The 12,778-nt window shown below is 43.8% G+C and overlaps 1 protein-coding gene across 2 annotated transcripts in view; it reads right to left on the reverse strand.

Moving 5' to 3' along the window:
- The window catches only part of LARGE1 (LARGE xylosyl- and glucuronyltransferase 1), a 389,408-nt gene that overhangs the window by 279,537 nt on the left and 97,093 nt on the right, over positions 1 to 12,778 (reverse strand). The gene's annotated exons all lie outside the window — the stretch shown is intronic.

The raw sequence follows: 12,778 nt of genomic DNA on the forward strand, positions 1-12,778 counted from the left end.
CAGCAAGCAAGCAAACCGGTGGCAGGCTGAAAATGTAAGATCCAGAATCTGCAACCAAACCATAACAGACAGCAGCAACGTCCTCTAAAATACATTACATTTCTTTAGGTGCACACCTAACAAGTTTTAAGTGTACACTGAAAAACGTGAATGAGAGCATGTAAGCGTTTAGACATGGTATGTATCATACAGTCAGTTCTCTTTAGATGCGAATTTGCTAACCTGTGAGGGGCAGAATTGCTACCATCTCTCATTATATGCGCCTCTGTTCTAGTCATCTGCTATGCAGGGACCTTCCAAAGGTTGGCAGGGCCCTTCACAATGTCACCTGTGACCTGCATGAACTCCTTTAAAATGGCCAGCGAAAGCTTCTGCTGGTCATTTTAAAGGGGTTGGCACTGGTTGCTGGTACCATTCTGAAGGTCCCTGCTGCCCCTGGAAGGTCTCTGCAGCATTCAGATATATTTTGGCACTTCTGGCTGCACTCTGCTGGCTTCCTGAGGGTCTCTGCTGGATTCTTCCAATGGCAGGGAAGGTACTCCTTCTCCCCCCCTTACACCTAACTCCACTGATCCCATAGGATCAATGGTTCATTATCTGCGAATTTGCTATCCACGAGGGTTACTAGGAACCTAATGAGAATTGACTGTACGTGCACTAGGGAGACCATGACTGACTGCAGCTTCATGTTAAGAATGCACTAAGTAGTAAACTCCGATTTACATTACAGTGTGTACAGTGGCCCCCACACTGCCAATTTATGCATATATGCTCAGAAGTAAGTCCCACTGAATTCAGTGAAGTTGGCGGGGCTTACTCCTGGGTAAGTGTTCATAGAATTGCAGCCCAAGTCTGTTAACAGATCACCTTCCACCTTCAACTTCCTCCTTAGCACTTTCATGGCACTTCCTCTAATGCAGTAGCAGTGACATGTTGGCAACCTTCAGTCTCGAAAGACTATGGTATCGCGCTCTGAGTGCAGCATCAGTAGCTTAATAAAAACTGAATTAAATTATGAAGAGGTGAAGGAAGGAACCTAGCAGTGGGGCAAAACACTCACATGTTCCATTTATTTTTCTGTTTCCTAACTTCGGATTATGGACATTTCCCTATGTCTGCTACAATTAAATGGAGTGGTGAAACTGACAGATAAAAAGCAGCTTTGTACCTTAGTCAATTTCACCTCCTAAAACAAGAAAAGAAAATATACATGACCACACTGGAGAAAGAGAGCTTATATTTTTCACAGAAAAATGGATGTTTTTTAAAGTAAGAAAGCTACCCTGAAATCCAGGGCACTACCCTGGGGAAAACTGCAGGCTTACTTGGACCTGGAACCTGGTCAAAAGAGAGAGAAAGAGTTGCTTGAGTCAAGTATGGTAAGAACAAATAGGAAGGCAAGGAACAAACCAACATCAATAAAAGGACTAATGGAATGTGGCTGGTTTTCCAGTGGTCCCTTCCTATGATCAGGATTCTGGGATGCCACATAGCTGAATTCTTGGCAAACATCCCTCAGGCCATAGCTTCAGATCTCTAGTTCTGCCACTATAAAATGACTCTAAACACCTCACACTTGACACTCTCAAGAGGGAATGATGCAGTAGAAGCTCCTTTGGGACCGTGAAGTTTACTGCAATCCAGGTCACCCAGTGGCATAGCTAGGAGGGTGTAGGGGAAAGCAACTGCACTGGACAACAAGCTTTAGGGAGGCAACAAGATGAACTTGACACTAGTGGCCAGAATTGTGAAAACTTTGGTATGTAAGAATACCACCATCATGTTGTATATCATTGAAAAGGTAATTCAATGCAGAACGCAATGAAAGAAACAGCATTGGAATATCTGTGGAACATTGGAATATCTTATGGCATATCTTATGGAACAGCATTGGAATATCTTATGGAACTGCCTTATGGAACACAACTGCCTTATGGAAACAGCATTGGAATATCTGTGTTCTATCTAAAGTTATGGCCAATTAACCAGAAAACAAAAACACAACTGCCTTATGGAACAAAAAGTGAATTTTCTTGACTCAAAACTGACCTATGACTGATTGTTGTCAGTGCCAATGAGATGTTATGATACAGCATGGAACTAATAAGGTGTTAATATGAGTCTGCTCTCATTTCCATGTGTAATCATACAGTTACCTCTTCTTTCTGGGTAAAGAGGTCCTTTTTCAAATGGTGTTCCTCTTATATTTAGCAGGGAGAGAATAACCGTCCTTCACTCCAGCACAGTGTCTCTAACCAATAAGGGGCACACTTATTTATTTACTTAAATTTGATTTTGTTATGGGGGGGTACAAAATTGTCTTTGACCCCAGCTAGCTGATGAATGCCTTAGCTATGCTACTGGCTGGGGAGAGGCAGCAGAGTAAGTTGGTGCTGAGCTGGTGGGGGGAGGAGGTAGGTTTTTCCCCAGTTTTCACTTTTTAAAAAGCCCGGGTGTGATGTCACTTCTGGTTGTGACATCACTTCTGGGTATTTTGAGCTTGGCACTGGGCTACACGATCACTAGCTACACCACTGGAGCCACCCATAGGCTAGGATCTTGGGTACCAGGAAGTCACTGTAAGATGTCATTTAATTATCCAACAGTCATTCTGTTGCAACCCAAAAGTGCTGGAATTGGAATGAAGATTTCTGCCAAGCTTCTTTTTTTTTTTTTCCATAAACAAGAGGGACATCAATTTCAGAGTTACACTTGCAGAGTCCAACAGTTTTATTAATATTGTTACTCACTAGAGCTGGCTCCCTTCAACAAAATGCGAGCTTTCCTTCTCTAAATAATCCTAAATGCAGGATACCAAGCTAAACCGAGGATGGTATCATTAGTGGGTAATGATGTTCTAACCACAACAATGCCCTTTGGACCATGTAATGAAACTGAATATTGATTTCAACATTTGGTCACAGAATACTGCATGCAAAGGTTTCATATTTTCTCTTTACAGCTCTGAGTGTGTGCGTGTGCGTGTGCGTGCATTAATGACAAGGACTCGGTGGTGTCACTAGGATTCGAGTCACCCGGTGCAGGAGGCCTGCGCATCACCCCATGTAGTGGGCGGGGCAATGCCCCAGGTGGGCGTGGTGATGTACCCCCACCGGTTTTTTGGCTGCACCTTTTGTTAGAACACAGATATTTCAATGTGGTTTGTTTCATTGCATTCTGCATGAAATTACACATTGATTGATATATGATGGTCTTATTCCTCCAAACTCTGATTTTAGTGATTTTGAAAACTTGTAGAGTCTCACACACACACACACACCCCATGTCAACTTACTAACACCTTATTGCAGCAGTTCTCAAACTTTTAGCACTGGGACCCACTTTTTAGAATGACAATCTGTCCAGGACCCATTGGAAGTGGTGTCAGGGCCAGAAGTGACATCAAGCAAATTAAAATAAATAATTATAAATATTTAATTATTTCTTTTATTTTAATTTAACTAAGGGGGAGCCAGTCCTGTTCCACCAAGTGAATCTACTCTGAAGTAAGTTCTATTGTGGTCAATGGGGCTTACTCTCAGGAAAGTGTGGGTAGAATTGCAGCCTATGAGTCTAATCCTATGCATATCTACTCTGAAGTAAGTTCCATAGTGGTCAATGGGGCTTACTCTCAAAAAAGTGTGGGCAGAATTGCAGCCTGTGAGCCCAAGCCTATGCATGTCTACTCAGAAGTAAGTCCCATAGTGGTCAATGGAGCTTACTCTGTAGCCAGCCTACAATAACGCCCCCCCAAAAAGAATCAGTGAGATTTCCAGCCCTCCCAGTGCCCAGTTTAAAGTTCTTCTGTTTCAGACATATCCATATAAAGACCCACCTGGCTTTGCAAGTGCAAAATAGAAAACTTCCCCTTACTCGTTCAAGTCACTTTTTTGTCCTTTTTAGTGGGGGGGGGGGAGGCTGCCTTCTGGAGCATTTGTTGCACTCCAGCTCCATCAGATTGGGATCATTCTGGTGTCCTCACATTCCCCTTTGCCTGGCCTGACCACCAGACAAGGCACGTCTGCCTACTCGTGAGTAAATGCAACATGAGGTTGCTTCACTTTCCATAGGGCTCCATACACAGCTGGACCTCCTTCTTGGGTGTTTTGGGGGGCTGCATTCATTGGATCAGGATCATTCTGAAATCTTTGGAGTCCTCTCAGCCTTCCTTGACACCTACTTGTGAGTAAACTTGACTACGTGGCTTCGTTTCAGGCTCAGACTCGCAGCTGGGAGGGGGAGCTTCTTGGGTATTTTGGGGGGCTGCATTCATTGGATCAGGACCATTGTGGTGTTGTTGGATTCCTCTCAGCCTGCCCTTTCCGACAGACTATGGCGAGTATGCCTACTCACGAGTAAACATGCAATATGGCTCACTTTCACTTTCCATAGGGCTCCATGCATTTTTTCCTTCCGGTTTTTTGGCCATAACGTTTGAACGAAAGGAGCGATTTCAATTTTGTTGCATTGCACTCTGTCGCCATTCCGCATCCAGTGGTGTATGGCATGACAGGGTAGCTCATGAAGCCGCAAAGTTAGCGCATCCTCCCCCCAGGTCGCGTCACACACCCCCAGTGCATCATCCGGTGAGGCCCGCACCCCCACACCACCCTAGCGATGCCAGTGTAAGGACTGTACTTTAGGAAAGAGAGTCTCAACATTATGGCACAAAGGCAATTGTGCCCCCAAATTAGCTCAGACTTCTGGTCAGCAAATGCAAGCTTTCCACATCTGAATTAGTGTCCAAAAAATCATGGTTCTGTTAATTTCAGCCATCCAGTGGAACTCACAAATCTGGACTATTTTATGGAAAAAAATCATGGGTTGAAATGAAAGAACTGGAATACAAAGTGTTCTTTGTTAGTTGTGACACATTTGGGTGATAGTCTTTGGTAGAACCTTTATCTTTTCTCCCCCTTTTGAATTTGATTAGTAATTTTGTTGTCTGCCTGACTTTCATAAACATAGCAAACAAGTTTCATATGCTTATCTAAAAAAAGGACAGATTTGCCTGTTTTTAGATGCTTTCTACAGCAGCATAATACACCACTATGCTGTATAAACAGACCATCTCACTTAAAGAATAGAAATTAGAACCATTTATTATTGCTATTATTCTGCAAATACAACAAATTGTGATTTTGTTAATCACAGAGAAAAAAGGATGTTTCAAAAATACTTAACTAGCCTAGCATTTCTTGTAAAACATTGCTACTGAAGTCAATACATCAATGAGAATAAAAAGTACATAAGAATCCAAGTGTTTTGTCCTATCCTAGAGGCATGAGAAGTCCGATATGGATGATAAAGGGCCAATGAGCGCCAGTGAAAAGTATTTGATTTTGTTTTCAGCTTAGTTATTAAAATTCCCCAGATGTCCTTAAGAAAGCTTCTCTCCCTTAGCCCCACTGCCCCATCTATGAAAGCAAGAAGTCATTTTTCTCAAGTATTCTAGGTATTCTGTAAATATCCAGTAAATAACTATTACATAAAGCACTCTGAACTTCAAATATGCTATGGCCATATTTAACAACAAAGCAACCCCAAATTAGGGAACCGAATGGTTCACTCTAACAGCTCTTTAGCTGGCAATCTGGTGTAAGATGGCAAGGGCTGTGGGTCATGAAGCAGGGACTTCAGCAGCAGCCTCAGGCACTCTACTCTCTGTGCCACTGAAACAGCTTAAAGGGAGAATGGCCAACTGACCAAAGCCTTATCTGACTGCATTTGGAGAAATGTTACAGACCTGTACTTTTAATAAGCACTATGTATATTCTTTTAACAATGATAGTTAATGACACTTGCTCCTGGGTAAGTGTGGGTAGGACTGCAGTCTAGGATTGTTAAAAATTTTCCTGTTTGATGATGTCACTTGGGGTCATGACATCTGTTCCTGTGGGTCCTGACAGACTCTCATTCCAAAAAGTGGGTCCCAGTGCTAAATAAATCCCACTGCTATAGGGACAACAAGGCAATTACATGTAATGCTCCCATTGCTGTGACAAAAAGGCAGCTGTGGTTCTTCCTGCTCATGCTCTCTCCAGCCTCTTCTCTGACCTTGTATGCATAACCCCTGCAATAAGGAAACCGCCCATGAGGCTACAAGGCTGTTGAGTGGGCACAGAATCCCTGTCTTTCATTTTGCTGCTGGAAGAAGCTTCAAGCAGAAATAGGCAAGCTAGCAATTCCTGAGTGGACAGGCATCTCTAGGTGGGCAGCGGATAATAATTTCAGTGATGTGCCTGTCCACCCAGTAGTAATAATAATAACAACAACAACAACAGGTATTTATATACCGCCTTTCTTGGTCTTTATTCAAGACTTTATTCAAGGCGGTTTACATAGGCAGGCTTTTTTATTAAATCCCTATTAAATAGGGATTTTTACAATTTCAAAGAAGGTTCTTTCTTCCAAGAACAACTACATTCAAGGTGCTTCATTCCTATCTGGCTTCACATTCTGGCCTCCATCCTCCCACGCTCAGAGCAGATGGAATTGCTCCGCTTCAGCTTGTCAGCTGCTCCAAGGTCGCACGGTGCCGGTGGCCTCGAACTGGCGACCTTGTGGATGTTATCTTCAGGCAGACGGAGGCTCTACCCTCTAGACCAGACCTCCTGCAAGTAGTTACACACTTGCATCATGTCGTCCCCTCCAGCAGCTGAATAGAAGCACGGGGCTTCCTGGCCTACTTCAATCAACTCTCAGAGGCAGGAAACAAATTCAACTGCTATAGGGATTAAGTAGGTAAGGCTGGAGGGGGTCAAGAAAGGAATAAGCAGGAATACCCACTTCTCCTACTGCAATGGGAGTTCAAATGTAATTGTCATCTCTGGCTGGTTGAGCGAGCATCCCTGGCCATTTCTGATTCTTGGAACACTGCCTCCCTGCTCCAAAACAAAACCCTTATCCTGGTATGATCTCACCATTTGCTTCAGACCCCGCTGGGTCCTGACATGCAGGCAGAATAACTATCATCACTACCAGAGTCATTTAATGCAACTGCACATTTGACGACTTCAAAGTGTTTTCCACGGTTTACTGTCATGCATTTTAAAGACCTCCTAGGATGGCTGGCCTTGCATCACACAGTGCCATAGTTAGTAATGAGCCAGTCTTTCTCTTGCATAGGTAACAAAAGCCAAGAACGATCACATTTCACATTCTGATATCTTCAGTAAAAATGTCCAAAAAGGCAGCACAACATGATCGGTACCAGAAATGACAACAAATGTAAAGAGTCAGAGTGTGTCTTTTGTATGGATGTAAAATAATCTGTGACATCCATTTGAAGTGCCAATTAACACTGAAAACTTTGATCTAGTTCAGAGGTAGTACACCTTTCCACTTCAGACACTAAGGGTGCAATCCTAACCCTTTATGGCAGTACTTTCCAGCACTGACATAAGGGCAACGCAGCTCTGACATAAGGGAACAAGCATTCCCTTACTTTTGAGGAGGACTCCATGAGTGACATCCAACTGCAGGATGCAGCACATGTCCCATTGGTACCGCTATGCCAGTGCTGGAAAGCACTGACGTAAGGGGTTAGAATTGCGCCCTAAGAGGGAGTTCACATGGCTTAGAGCCCAGTACTGAGCTCAGCATGCTGGCTTACCGCCAACACACACTGTTGCAAACGTGCCATAAGGCACATTTGTGGGCCCTAGTGCTGGGTAAGCACCGGTGGTAGCCCAGCACTGGCCGGTGCTGGGCTATGCAGCTGCGCGGGCCACCAAGCAGCGAAGAAGTAAGTGGGGGCGTCGGGGGAGGCATTGATCCAGGGAGGGCGGGGAGAAGGTGGGGAGGAAGCGTTACGGGGAGGCGGGGAGAGGAGTGTAGGGGAGGGAGGGAGGGAGGGAGGGAGGCAGGACCAGTGGAGTGATGCTCCACTGAATCCAAAGCCTCCATGTTGGGCTCACCTCCCAACACGGAGGCTTTGGATTCACTGCTGACCTTCTTAATGGCGGTGAATCAAGTAACCCCATCAAGTAGCCCCATTTGGAAAACTCCTTGCACTAAATGTAAAACAGACCTCTCCTGATGACACAAGGCTAGCAAAAACTTTCACCAAAGAACCAAATATCAATACTGAAAGAGTAAGAAAATTTGTCTTAGGACAAGATACATCAAAGCTCCTAAGAATCAAAGCACATGAAGAAAACACACAATGAAACTTTGAACAGCTACTAAACAGTGGCAACCCCCTATTTACTTATTACCAGCCCTAGATGCATGTAGCAGCGCAAGATGCTGCTTTGGGGAGCACCCAACACTTTTGGGGCCCTTGGTGCTTGGTGGGAGACACACAAGACTGTATCTTGTTGCCTGATGGAGAGTGCTAAAGCAGAAGCACTCTGATGGTTTGAAAGTTAGAACTTGAGGCAGCAAAGAGTTAGAGCAATAAAACAACAGACATGTATAGAAGCGAGATGCAGAAGGAAGGCTGCTGGGATTCAGCCTTCTCTGGCTTTTATTCCCTCTCAAACAATACACAACAGGCTGGGGTTTTCCATTCTCTGATCTTGTTTACAATACTAAGCCATGAGTCAGTAGTCTGCGTAATAGGGAAAATTATAAGAGGATGCTGAGATTCACACTGGCTATAACTAGCCGACTCTCTAGCTCAACCGCAATCCACATTCCTAGATATGATTCTGTTGTTCACAGCACTGGGTTCAGAGTCATCACCAAGGCCAAGAGTTTGCTCTTGTCGCGCAGGCGCAGAATGTGTTCTGCTGTTGCCACATATGCCAAAGCATCTCAAAACCTAGTGCTTGTGCATTCTATATTTACTACAGATGCACATGCCCATTCACAATGAATGACATCCAACTGTATCAACAGGGGTCAAAGGAGTATCTTGATGCGAATGTACGCTTGAATCTACATAGACCCGGCAGAAGACTGCTTGGGCCTGCAATCTTGTTGAAATAGGATGAAATAGAATTTGCTTATTTAAATTTGGGGAGATCTGCATAAGGAATGGCCCAACCCTATCCTGGGCCAGCCTGCAGGGTGCAGTGTATCTGATGCAGGTTCCACTGTGTCCTACAGACTGGGTGGGGACCAGGTCAGCCAGGAGAGGACAATAACTAAAATTTTTACTTGCTTCTTCGGCTGCTCCCTCACCCCCTATGGGCCTACTCAAAGCTATGCTAGCTCTTTTGCTGATGTAGATCTAAATCACCACAGGAAGCAAGTCAGGCCTAGAGGAAAGGGCTCTGAATTCTTTGGATGCCTCTGCCATTGAGATCTGCTGCTATCCCACCTCCCAATCTGCCCCTGGCATGGCTCATCCTTGGTCCTTATCCTCCCCCACTGCCAACATGACTGCATTGAAAACTAGTCTGCACAGCACTGCTGTTGGCTCACAGCCACTTGGCTATTACACCAGCAGTCATGTGCTGCAGATGGTTGAAGAGGTACGCACGACTGACTGCGCGGCACTCTGACGGATCTTGGGATCTGCCAGCATATGGTGTTGATAGGGGCCCAAGGGTGCACTCCTAAATACACTTAGCGGCATTAGAGATTTGCTCAATTCAACACAGTGGGACTTCTGAGTTAAGATGTGAAGAGTGAAGATGCTGTTATGCAACAAGTGATCTTGTACTATATAGAAAAGATACATTTCTATAAATTGCAATGGAAAATTCCTTCCAGAATGACTTCCATCGTCTTCAATTGCTTTTGTTACACTTCCATCCGCTATGTATACTAAAAACCAGATATTTACTTAACCTCTTAACTGAAATACCTTTCAAATGTGCTACAAAACCTATCAATTTTCCCACAATTTCACTGGTTTAGAAATAGCGAATGATTATACTTCTTTCTTCTTCTGTTCACTAATGTTATTTAAGGAAGGATGGAAACACCCTTGGAAACACCTAGTGATTTGAAAAACAATTTAGAATGGGAGGCATCTCTCATGTAAAACTGTTTTGCATTTCATGTAGTACAAAAAAAAACAACCCTTGAAGAATTCATAGGTGTGCTTTGAAGGCAAGAATATAGGTGCTGATGAAAACTCACTGTTTCAGCAAGATGTCATGTGTTCCTAAAAAAACAAACAAACTTGAAACTTGGAACAGTAGAATAGCTACACGGGAGCAGCACAGTATATTTCTGGTAGCACAACACCCATGCAAGTGGCCCCTCCTACTTGCTGTTGGAGCCATTCTGGGCAGTGATGTCAACAAACACTTTTCCATCACTACCCGAATGGCTCAGACAGCGAGTGGGGAGGGCTGTTTACAAGGCGCCTTGCTTACCATGCTGCCCCCCCATAGCTACACTACTGATTTGGAATCAGTTATACTTTACCCTCTTTTCAGAATGTCCACAGTGCACTTTCTACATTATTGTTCAAGGTTTGGAGATGTACACCCAAGACTCCAATTTTAGTTAAAATTCCTAAACTGTGATTTTGGCTGTGTCCCTTTCTTCAGTCTTTACATAAAATAAAAGTCCCTTACAGGTGTGGTATGTATTGCTAAACAAATCAACTTAGTACACATTTTCTTTTGCAAGCTTTTCTTCAACTACACATTTGCTGTTGGAGTCACTCTATAGCTTTTAACGCAGTTTGTGGTTTTCTGAAAAACCATCTTTTAGCTTGGATCACAGCTGAAGAGAAACTAATTCTGGAGTACATCAGAAAGTGACCAGAGCTAACAGTAGCTTCAATGATTATCTAAACTCAGTCCCAAATCTTCTGCCCACCCTGAGGCTTATAAAATTATGTATGGGATGAGAAAAGTAGAAAGAAGTGCTCCCCTCCTCCCCAGAAAAGCACTAAGCCCAAGAGTCATCCACTGAACCAACTGGCCAGGAACAGATAAAAAATACTTTCTTGAATAAAAAATTCATCTATGGCAAAACTCATTTATGGCAATGGTTCCCAAACTTTTTAGCATCGGGACCCACCTAAAAAAATGTTTCACTTTACCAGCCGCTCAAACTTCCATGGCTATAATGGGCAGCAGTGCTCCCACTAAGTAGCGGGGAGCACACAGTCCTTTGATGCACACAGTCCAATCTGTCTTGTCAGTTTCATGACCTACCAAAAATTGTTTCGTGATCCACTGGTGGTGGGTCATGGATGGTTTGGAAACTTGTGATCTAAAGGCAATCACTACCACAGTATGTGGCAATCACTACAGATGAACTTGGCTTGTTGGCAACCTTCAGTCTCAAGAGACTATGGCATCGCGCTCTGAAAGGTGGTTTTGGAACATCGTCTAATGTGGCTGAAAAGGCCAATTCAGGAGTGACAATCCCTTCCACAACAGGAGCAAGTGCAGTCTGACCCTGGTCTGTCTCCCTGGCTATGGGCCTTCCTTCTTTGCCTCTTAGCCTCAGACTGTTGGCCAAGTGTCTCTTCAAACTGGGAAAGGCCATGCTGCACAGCCTGCCTCCAAGCGGGCTGCTCAGAGGCCAAGGTTTCCCACTTGTTGAGGTCCACTCCTAAGGCCTTCAGATCCCTCTTGCAGATGAACTTAAAAGGTGGACAAATTCATTGAAGTCTATTAAGGGCTTCTAGTCACAATGGCTGCATGCTAATCCCAGGATCAGAAGTAGCACACCTCTGATAGGAGATTCAGATTCAGTAGGAGAGGAGGATGCCTTTATCACTGGCTTGGAGGTTTCCTGAAGCAGCTGGTAGGCCACTGTGGGAAACAGGAAGCTGGGTTAGGTTTGGCCTGACACAGCAAACCAACCTTCTTATCACGGTGCAAATATTTTTCCTTCCCCCCGTAAGACTTTCATAGAGTACAGACACTGAGCAGAAAGTGCTGACAGCGTCCCAAGTCTGCCCCCCACCCAAAAAAGAAGTAACTCCTAGAAACCTTAAGTCTTCACACCCCATCTTAAGATGATCAGAACCTTTTTAATAAGGAACGCTGAACTAGGCAAGGCACGCAACAGAAAATTTAGCTCAACTTTCTTTGGGTGAAACTAAGCTCAGCCCTCCAGAATTAATCTCTTCTTTCCCATGGTTGCCAACCAGGGATTTGTGCTTTCAGGTGGAAGCCCTGCAGCAGTAGGTTGAAACATCTATACTTCTGCATCATTTCAGCTGTGATCCAGGCAAAAGCGAACATCAGCTGGAGTGGCACAAAGAGCCAAAACAAAGAAAACCACCACAAACACACACAAACACCCAGTGAGAGATGAAATCCAGGTTTATCTGCTTCTGAGCATTATCAAGAAAGCCAATAGCTGTGATAATATGCAAAGCTTTCTCATATCAGAAGTTCAGCTTCTTTTTTCACCAGAGCATTCAGAGCTCATCTTGCATGGGGTTTCAGTAGTTTCCCAAACAAATGGAGCTCTTCTGGGGCATGTTCCAAGCTCCGCTATACACATCAGGAAGGGCAGAGAAGGCAAATTACCTCTCTAACCTTGTTATTTTTGTCTTTTTCCTGTCTTTCATAATGCTATGCTTCTATTCCCTCTGAAGGTAAAGACAGTGGAAAATTATATATTACTCCTCAGAGCATTTAAATGCTTTCCATAAACCTGTAAGGTCTTAAATAGGGTAGAGTTTACTCTTCAAGTCTGACACTTAGATCTGACACACCACATTGTTAAACTGCTTTACTGTGCTTTTTTCGTTGCTTTATGTTGAATCGTGTTGTCAATGGCTTTGAATATTTTAAATAGGAAAGTGATATATAAATATTTGAAAAACGCACAAGTGAAATGAATATATAAATTTTTAAAATATACAAAAAAACCACAAAAATTTAAGTGCCACAGCCTAGCAGTAAGT

This window comes from Tiliqua scincoides, chromosome 7, assembly GCF_035046505.1.
Source record: "Tiliqua scincoides isolate rTilSci1 chromosome 7, rTilSci1.hap2, whole genome shotgun sequence".
Classification (NCBI taxonomy): Eukaryota; Metazoa; Chordata; class Lepidosauria; order Squamata; family Scincidae; genus Tiliqua; species Tiliqua scincoides.